The sequence below is a fragment of the Vicugna pacos genome, chromosome 24 (assembly GCF_048564905.1).
Source record: "Vicugna pacos chromosome 24, VicPac4, whole genome shotgun sequence".
In the NCBI taxonomy this organism is placed as follows: Eukaryota; Metazoa; Chordata; class Mammalia; order Artiodactyla; family Camelidae; genus Vicugna; species Vicugna pacos.
The window spans coordinates 12,025,985-12,035,705 of NC_133010.1; the positions used below are offsets into that span (position 1 = coordinate 12,025,985).

General features: G+C 40.7%; 1 long non-coding RNA gene across 1 annotated transcript; it reads left to right on the top strand.

Annotated features, from left to right (window-relative positions):
- The first annotated feature begins 29 nt into the window (after positions 1 to 29).
- On the top strand, positions 30 to 9,199 carry LOC116285355 (uncharacterized). The gene is made up of 5 exons (XR_012063847.1): positions 30 to 310; positions 673 to 748; positions 5,583 to 5,637; positions 8,275 to 8,351; positions 8,968 to 9,199. It is a non-coding gene; the product is annotated as an uncharacterized lncRNA (long non-coding RNA).
- Positions 9,200 to 9,721: the final 522 nt, after the last annotated feature.

Consider the following 9,721-nt stretch of genomic DNA (forward strand, 5'->3'; position numbering starts at 1 on the left):
CTAATGCTGATTTATTCAGCTGTCTCTTTACCTGTCTCCGCTTGGGTAAAAGGAGATGCTTTCATTGATGGCTATTACGGAAACACTTGGGAGCTGAAGACCAGCCCAAGGAGGAGGACTCGCTGTGCTCTCCCCACCACCATCCCCTCCCCCTGCTTGCTGCCAGAAACCAACTGACTTCCAAACTTGGCTGTCTGAAAAAGAATGTTCTCTGATTGGCATTCCTGGAAGCAGAAAGCGAGGCAGCTCAAGTTTTGTTCTGTTACTCAGCAGGAAAAAAACTTCCCAGGTATACATAATACAAAAACAAGTAAGTTTCCTGATTTTGTGTTTTCTTAACTTTGTGGAGAAACGGGGCAAATATTTGGGAGGCATTACAAAGATTTTTCTTGTTGCATCACGTTTAAGTTTTAATGTTCACATACAATTTTACCCCAAATGGCCATAGATGCGGGGGAAAAAAAAGAAAGTGAAATGGCAACTCTTTTGTTAACAGCTGAATTTCCTTATTAGCAAATGAGTGGGGACCCATTACGGGAAGAAACAGTCACGCTGCCTGCTTGACAGTATTCTAGAGGCAACTGTTCATTCTGTGGCTTTGCTGCTAGAGAAAACCTTGCTCATAGGAATTGTGAAGAAACTGATTCAGGTGTCCTTTGTTTTACATTGCAGACAGCAGGAGGAGAGGGTGCAGGAAACACTTTGATCTCCCTGGCAAATCTTTTCCAGAACTGTCTTGCAAACTTTGGTAAGGACTGGGAGGGAAAGTGTGTGTGTGTGCGTGTGGCGGGGGGCATATATAATACACCTCCACACCCATGTCCAAACAAAGAAAAACCGAGTGAATGGAAATGAGGGGAAAATATATTTCCTCCAATAGGATCTGGCCAGAATGAATAATGTGCAGTCCCTTCAAATCACTACTCATAAAGTTGTGTTTAATATTGATGTAGTGGTTACTGGGGTCAGATCTGCCGCTGCAGAAAATAACTTGCCTCTCCTTGTTCAAAATTGTGAATGTACTTTGTGCAATGTGATGGATCAGACACCTTCTTGATAACCCTGACAGAGGGTCTGTAATTTCGGCAGTCAGACCCACCACAACCCCAGGCACCTTGGGGTTTCCAGATCTCCTCTGGCAGTGGAGGCCGACTCGAGGCCAGCGTCAGCTGGCTGGGCTCAGGGCGGTGGTGTGGGCGCAGCTGCTCCTTGCAACTTGTGCAGCCGTCTCAAAATTATCCAACAGCAGAAGGCTAACTCCAAAAAGAAAGCTTGCTCTTTGTTTGTTTGTGGTGGGTTTGACATTTTCTGCTGGAGGTGATCTTTTACCACATCTGAACAAGACCATTTTAGGGAACCGTGAGTGAACACTTGATAACCTAGCATCACATTACTAATTTATTTCAGGCTATTTTGATGCCCCAGATAGATGGGCATGCTACCAACCTGCTCACTCTTTTGCCTGTTACTGGATGTCCTTGAAAAAAAAAACAAAAAGGTTATAAGAAGGAGGGAGAGGAGAAAGAAACTTCCCTTACTCTTCTTCCAAAAGCCAATTAACTAAGGGAAATTTCAAGTTCTATGTCATAATGATAGATAAAGGCATCCGAATGCCTTCAGAAATAAAGAGAACAAACCACTCACCCAGAGAGCACGCAGCCCTGTCTTTGTGGTTCTTCTTCCCTCTGTCAAAACACTCCTCCCCGAGACTAATGGATGGTGTCAAAACACATGTGAGCTAAGAAGAGTGGACAGAGTTGGCGGCAGGCCATCTGGTTCACATTCGGTCTCACTACTTACTTCCGTGGTACCTTTGAGTGAACATTTATATGTGACCGACACTCAGGAGATGTTTGTTGAAACTGCTTATGTAAAAGTGTACATTTTAACCCAAGGAAAATGGTTAGACATTGGCTCACATTTTAGATAATATATCTTGCATTTGTCTGAATGATTTGGGGGAGAAGATTATATCTCTTTTCAAGCCATCAATCAAAAGATTATATGGAGGGTATATTAGGCACTGAGCACCTCTACTGAAGCAAAAAAAAAAAAAGATCATTATGCGTTTCGTGTCTGTGTGAGTGAATGACTCTAAATACCAACTTGGCATAGTCTGCTAAGATTATTTCTGTTGATCTTGCTGGCTTCTGAGGGAATAAAGAAAAAAGGAAACATTAGGCCCTCCTAATATTTCATATTAACTAGTAAACTAAAACAGTTTTCTTCATTGGATTGTCACTCGCCATTCCTTAAGAGTACAACAGTCATCAGTCACATATCTCCATAGGTTTCCAACTTCATCACCTTTGATATTTTCATCTGTTTCGATCCCTGAAATTCCAGAACATTCTGCAAGGGTAGTGACAGCATTAGTCCAAACCCAAGGTTAAGTGAGCACATGGGAATTTTTTTTCTTCTTTTTTCCCCCCCTAACCTTCACAAGGCAATTGATAAGATTTATAATGGCTAGAACTCAGTCTTTATCATGAGTAAATGTTATTTTTCTCCTTCATAAGCACTAACAGGAGAGTTAGGGTTTGATCAGAAAAATAGCTTCCAGGGCTTGCTTCCAAAGAAAACTGGGCATGTAACAGGCAAATCAAATACCCTTGATTTATCACGAGCGAGCAGTTAATCTCTGCTCCATTCTCCAGAAATAGACTGTCTTAGCACAGTTCTGTGGATGGCAAATGCTGGTAGCAGGCTCCTTGCCGGGTAAACAAGGTGTTCAAATTCAGGTCTTAAGAGCTGATCTGTCAGGCATCCCCCTGCGTGAAGTGTCCGGTCATTGGTACCTTTTCCTCCCTGGCGTCCCGAAGACACGGACAGAGGCTCTATTCTCATGGTGATAGTTTTGTGGATGATTTTTTTTGTGTGTCTTTTCCATATCATTATTTTTTTTAAATTATACACTATTTGCTATAGACTGAGTATTTGTGCCCCCCCCCCCAAATTCATACTGAAACCCAATCTCTCATGTGATGGTATTAGGAGGAGCGGCCTTTAGGAGAGGCCTAGATCATGAAGGTGGAGCCCTCATGAATGGGACTAGTGCCCTTATCAGAGGCCCCAGGGAGCGTCTTTGTTCCTTCCACCGTGAGAGGACACAGCAAACAAGACGGCCCTCTATGAGCCAGGAAGCAGGCACCAAATCTGCTGGCATCTTGATTTTTGACTTCCAGCCTTCAGACTGTGAGAAATAAATTTGTTATTTATAAGCCACTCAGTCTACGGTATACTGTTATAGCAGCCTGAATGGACTAAGACACTCTTTATATAAAAGTGAGTTTGTTTTTTTTTTTGGGGGGGTGTATAAATAGTGGGTTTTGTTCCTATGGAAGAAATGAATAAATCCAAGTAGTAGTTGTTTGAAAAGAAATTAAAACAGACACTGCCCAAGAAAAAGCAGAAAAACTATATATACAGTGACTCTAACAACAGATATGGAATGGATCCAAAACAGCAACTTGAGGTAAACAACAAGGTCCTAGTGTACAGCACAGGGAACTATGTTCAGTATCCTGTAACAGCCTATAATGGAAAAGAATAGGAAAAGGAATATATATATATATATATATATATATATATATATATATATATATATATATATATCTGAATCACCATACTGTACACCAGAAAGTAACACAACATTGTAAACTGACTATACTTCAATTTAAAAAAATCTTTCTTAGAATATAAAAACCCAAGCAGCATGCTATGTATAATCTTATTAAATGCCAATCAATTTCAAAATGGGATGAAACAGGCACTCAGTTTGAATGCCAAGGGTATGAAAATATCCCTAGTTATGAAAAGGGGCCATATGTATAAATATACTAATTATAATTTCATGTTTGGTGGAGGATAACTGGGAACAATGATAATTTTGAAGACAACAGAAAGATATGGATTAACAATCATAGCATATAAACGTACATGCCCCCTGATTTTAACTATCTGAGAACACCTGTGGGCACTAGGAAGAAAGGTAAAGGCCAGAAGGAATCCTAGTTAAATGATTTATGGGTCCACACATATACACACTCCCAAAAATACTCAAATAAGAATACATGCAGTCTGTCCTCATTCCTTCTCTCTCCTCATCTTTGAGGAGGCATCTCTCTCTCATTCTCTGAGTCTCTGGAAAGGCAGGTGGGTTGGGAGAGGAGCGGAAGGGAAGTGGGAGGCTCTCCAATGGGGAAAGAGGCCCAGAAGAAGCTTAAAGGGGCTTCTGTTGATGCGAAGAAAGGGCCTGGAGAGAAACATGCAAGAAAAAGAGTGATCTTGAAGGCACTAGTGAGAACAAGGGAATGGATCTGGGAATAGAATCTGGCCCAGCAGAAGCAGGGACCAGGCTGTAACCCAGACTGGGAGCAGCACCTTGGACGCAGCAGACTCTTGAGGACAGCAAGGTGTAAGGGGGGGATGAGGACGACTGGTCCTAGGACGTCTGGCTGTGTGTTTGGTGATTGCTTCTCATGGGATGCTTCACGTTTCAAGATTTGGCAGTGTCCAGTTTGGGTGTCTTTTGGACCCTTCATGATATTGACATGGATCGCGAAGCTACAGATGTATTTATTTATTTATAGGAAACTTTTTGTCAAGTTGTGGTAATTGTTCTGTCGTATTGCTGTGGTTGCTAAGACCGATTTTCTTTGATATGGGTGAGAAATCATCTTCACCCTTGTCTCCATAAACCATCTCGATCACTTTCCTCTACTTGCATTTCTTGTCTCTCTCTCTCAGTTCCCATGAAAGCCTCTTAGGCCGAGTACTGTCTGTAAAGTGACCAAACACCCCGGTTTGAATGGCACTGAGGGGTTTCCCTGCAGGCAGGATTTTCAGTGCTAAAACCAGGAAAGTCCCAGGCAAACCAGGACTAGCTGGTCATCCTATATATGCAATCTGAGATTTTTTTTTTATGTACTATGCATGCTTTTAATAAAAATTAGTCTTTGATTAATTAAGGGGTGTTTGGCCCAAGTAGAATGTTAGAAAATATAGATTTCTTTTTGTGTTTACCACCAGTCAGCCATGCAACCTGGGGCACTGTTTCCTCATCTCTGCAATGGGAATACTACTACATACGTCAAAATGTTGTCAACTTAAATGAGATATACATGTAAAATAGGAATATATAAAATACATAAAATGAGTGCATACATTTTATATGTTATATTTAATGTAAACTTTATATAAAATTGTATGTAGTTATTTTTCTTTTTTATTGACATATAGCTGATTTACAATGGTATATAGCATAGTGATTCAGTTAAACATATGTGTGTGTGTGTGTTCCTTTTCATATTCTTTTTCATTACAGGCTATTACAGGGTCTTGAATATAGTTCCCTGTGCTATATAGTAGAATTGTGTTGTTTATCTATTTTATATATAGTAGTCTGTATCTTTAAATCTCAAATTCCCAGTTTATCCCTCCCCATCCCCTTTCCTCCTGGTAACCGTAAGCTTGTTTTCTATGTCTGTGAGTCTGTCTCTGTCTTGTAAATAAGTTCGTGTCCTTTTTTAAGGTTCTACATATATAAGTGACATCATATGGTATTTTTCTTTCTCTTTCAGGCAAAGAAGCTCTTAGTTATTTTAGACTTAGAAATAGTGGATGCCCACAGAAGAGGTACAACACTTCAAACTGTGTGTATGTGGCGGGGGTGGTGGGAGGGTGAGAGAGAGAGAGATTGGTTGATGAGGGAATAGCTTTCTCGGGAGTATCTGTTTCAGCATTTGATTTTTCCCTAAATTAAACTCACCGAGTTAAGGATATTTTGTTTTTGAAAGGGTCTGTAGCCCAGGGAACAGTCAATACTCCACACATAGAAAAGATAGGGACTATCCTCAGTATTAACAGTCGCGATTTTATTTGGATCTTTTCCTTTAAGCCGGGGGAGGGGTAGTTTTCCTTATGGGACTAAACTCAACCCTAATTTGAGCACAATCATAACTATATCAATCACTAGGCAAAACTAGAACACCTAACCTCCTCCTAGGGACACACAGAGTCCTGCTATTACAACACTTATTTGAGCTCCGGCAGCATTTTCCACATTTGATGCCTCTTAAGAGGTGAGGATGCAATTTGGTTTGGGAGAAAAGTGAAAAGGCTTTTAATGTCATCACTTCAAACCTGTGTACATTTTCATCATCAACCATCCAGTCCTTACTGGAAACCCAAACAAACTGGTTCTACGCCAAGTTTCTTGAGATTTATCCAGAGTTGGAAATAGGACAATTGTACTGGACGAGGTAAAGGAACAGGAAAGGTGATGGGCAACCCGGAAGGAGCCTGGCGATGACTGTATTCAGCTAATTCATTCGGGAGCAGATTTTCTCCAGATGAGCATGTGGCTAATCAGGGCTTTTCAAACCTGTTGGTTGTTGTCATTGTTGTTTTGCTATGGAATCCTTTGTTCAAAGGAAAGAGTTCACTGAAACTTGACCATGACGTTGCACAGCTTTAGCAGAAGCTCAGGACCCCCTCCCCAGCTCCCTCTCCCATATGCAGTCCCTGAAGAAACCTCCAGGCATCTGGGAGGCTCAGCTTGAACACCGCTGAGCTCTAGAACTCACTGCATTCAGTTTATTTTAAAAGTGTAACTTTTATATATTAAAAAAAAGGTATGCACGTATTTTTAAAAGCCATATAGAATGACAGAGCTTAAAAGGATGTCCCATCCCAACCCTGCCGCTCCTTCCACTTGAATCCCAGAGACCAACGCCTTCAACTTGCAACTATTCATTATGACGATTATCCGATATTTCTAAATGATGCTCTCGTATACACCTATTTTTTTTATTTTTCAAATGTCGATATTATCTACTGTCCTTCTACTATGGAAGATGAGAATGTAGTTCTTACACACACTTCCTCCAGCACGTGTGCTCTAAATCTCTCTCCCTCTTTCTTACACACACACACACATACATACACACTCTTCTTCCCTTAATCCATGCAGTTTAATTACACAACGATTTTAGATGAAGCACTAACCAATGTTTACATTGTTTTGGCCACGTGCATGTATCGTTTACATGTAAACCACATGGGATATATGATCCATTTCCTTTCTTTTATACAGTTTTCTTTTTCTTGCCATTGGTAGTTGTGTCATGTTTTAGTTTGCTTAATTTTCTATCTGCCATTATTACATTTTCCCCCCAAACTCTCCGATAGACATGCAACATTCTTCTTAATATAGGCAAATATATCAATTATTTTTTCAGCATCCCCCTCCCTGCCCCAGCACTGGTCCTTTTTGTAGCAATAGTGCTTCTGAGCTGTCATCCTGAGACTGGCTTTTGCTTCTCTGCGGTGTTGAGCCTCTTTGCTGGATTCTTTGTTCTCTTCTTCCTGATGGACTCCCCCCTGGGTGGGTGGGGTAGCATAAACTCCAACCGCTTCCTGAGAAAGATGCTCAGGACAGACAAAGTTTTGGAGAACTTGAATGCATGAAAATATTCTTACTCTCTTCTTTCATTAATCAGTAGCTTGACTAGAGTTCATTATTTAGAAATACTTTTACTTAAAAATTTCAAGGAATTTCTTCACCTGACTTGTAGATCCTAGGGCTGTTATTGAGAAGTCATTCTGTTCCCTCATCCAAATATGATTTCTTCTTTATTCCTGATGTTCTAAGAGCCCATGGCAGCATACTTTGGTGGGGTCCTCCTTCCCCCTCATTGTGTTTGATTCTCAAGGGACTTTTTTACTCATCATCTCTAAGTCTAGGGAAATTTTATTATATTTTTGTGTAATTTCTGAGCCCTGTTTCCTCTGTCCTTTCATTCTAAAACTAACCTCCTTCCAGTTAATGTTGGACCTTTCAGACTAATCTCATTTTATTATCTTTTCTATTCATCTTCTTTCTACCACTTCCTCCCTAAAATAGTTCCTCATCTCTCTCTTGTTGGATATTTCATTTCTGCTAACAGATGTTTAGTCTCTAAGAATACTGTTTGTCTTTTAACTGTTTCTCTTTCATAACACCATGTTTTGTTGCATGGATATAATTCCTTTTCTAATATCGAGTACATACATTTCAGGATTTTTTTTTAAAGCTTTCACCTCTATCCTGCAATCTTTGTTTCTTTCAATTGTTTGTTTGTTTTGGTATGTTTTACGTTAGAAATTTTCTGCCACTTCTCAGGTTCCTTAACTAGCCACTCAGCCACTGCGTTATGGGCGTTAGGACTAGACAAAGCTGTGACTTCCCTGACACATCCTTGAGGGTAACTAGATTTCTCCCCCTATGGGTAGTCAGATCTTCTAGAGACCTCCAATGTTCTGCCTGCGAGGGACAACCCTGATTACCAGGATCCTGGGAGCAAAACTGGGTAAGAAGGCTTGAAATCGAGGGAAGTTTATCACGATTCAACACGCAGATTTCCACTTCATCTACCAGACTTCACTGTTACACCTCACCCGCACCTGCCACTGTTTCCACACTGCTGAGTCTGCAGCCTGTCTAGCTAAGTCCCTCCGGAGAGCGACGCCCCCTCCCGCCGTGTCTCCTGCAACGTGAGGGAGAGGTGGCTGCCAGGCTGCACAGGGTGAAGGAGGCGACTCTGGGGTCCAATTACTCGCTGGAAGACTTTCAACCAAGCCGTGTTTTCAGTTCCACTTCTCACCTCCAGCTTCCTTGTGCTTCCCGTCCTTGAACCTTTCGAGGATTCTCTAGGGAGTCTCCATTTCCATCTCGTTGGCATCTCCTCTGCAGGCACCCAGGTTTCCACATCTTTGCCCAGCTAAATCAAGGACCACTCGGCCATTCCCTTCCCATTTTTCCAAATATGTCCATAGCTCTCTGCTGTTCTATGCACTCCCTTTTCTTTATTCTAGTGAGTATTTTTGTTTACTCTTAATATAGGGTTTCTTTGGGAGGGAGAGGGTGGGATTAAGTACATGTTCCACCCACCATATTCACTATAATTCTCTGCCTTCACTCCTCAGCACTGCTTCAAAAAGGAAACACATCCTCCAACCTCTCTCCAAGATGATCCCAACAAATTCAGCATTTGTGCGTGTGTGTGGGGAGGCATAATATTTCATATTTTTCTACAAGTATATCTTAGGCTACAATGAAAGCTAAATCCCAGAAAAGCATACAATTATCTGTATCAGACACAGTGAAGAATAACTTTTAATTAAAGTTATCTTTTTATTCTGAAGTTGGTTGTAGTTCCTTACATTAAAACTTCCATCATGTAATTAAATATAGGAACACCTATAATTATAAATAATTCCTTCATATGTAAAAACTATGTACCTTAAAAAGTGAATATAAGTTTCTTTTGCAACTGAAGTTCTGCCTAAACTATCAATTAAATCCTAACCCAGTCAAGACAAGTAAATTATCTTAAGTTTATCTCAGCAGTCATTCCGTGCTTGCTTTTGGTTGGAGGGCAACGTAAAATCTGATAGTGAAGTCATTTCCCCTTTGAGTTGTCATAGTCATTCTCAGGTAGGCCAAGTTTGTGTATTTTATTAATTGAGGTAAGCTTTTACATTAGTTCTGTTTCTTATAATGTGTCAGTCTGGAGAGATTAGCTTTCTAGAAGATGTGCTGTACCCTATTTCTTCAAGACTATCCCAGCAATATTGAAGCCACCTCTACTCTTAGAGAGAAGATGTCTGTATTCTATTTCTATAGCTCTAAGAGTTGGCCCTGGGCAGAGTCATAGGTCATCTTTAGCATCTTTTATTT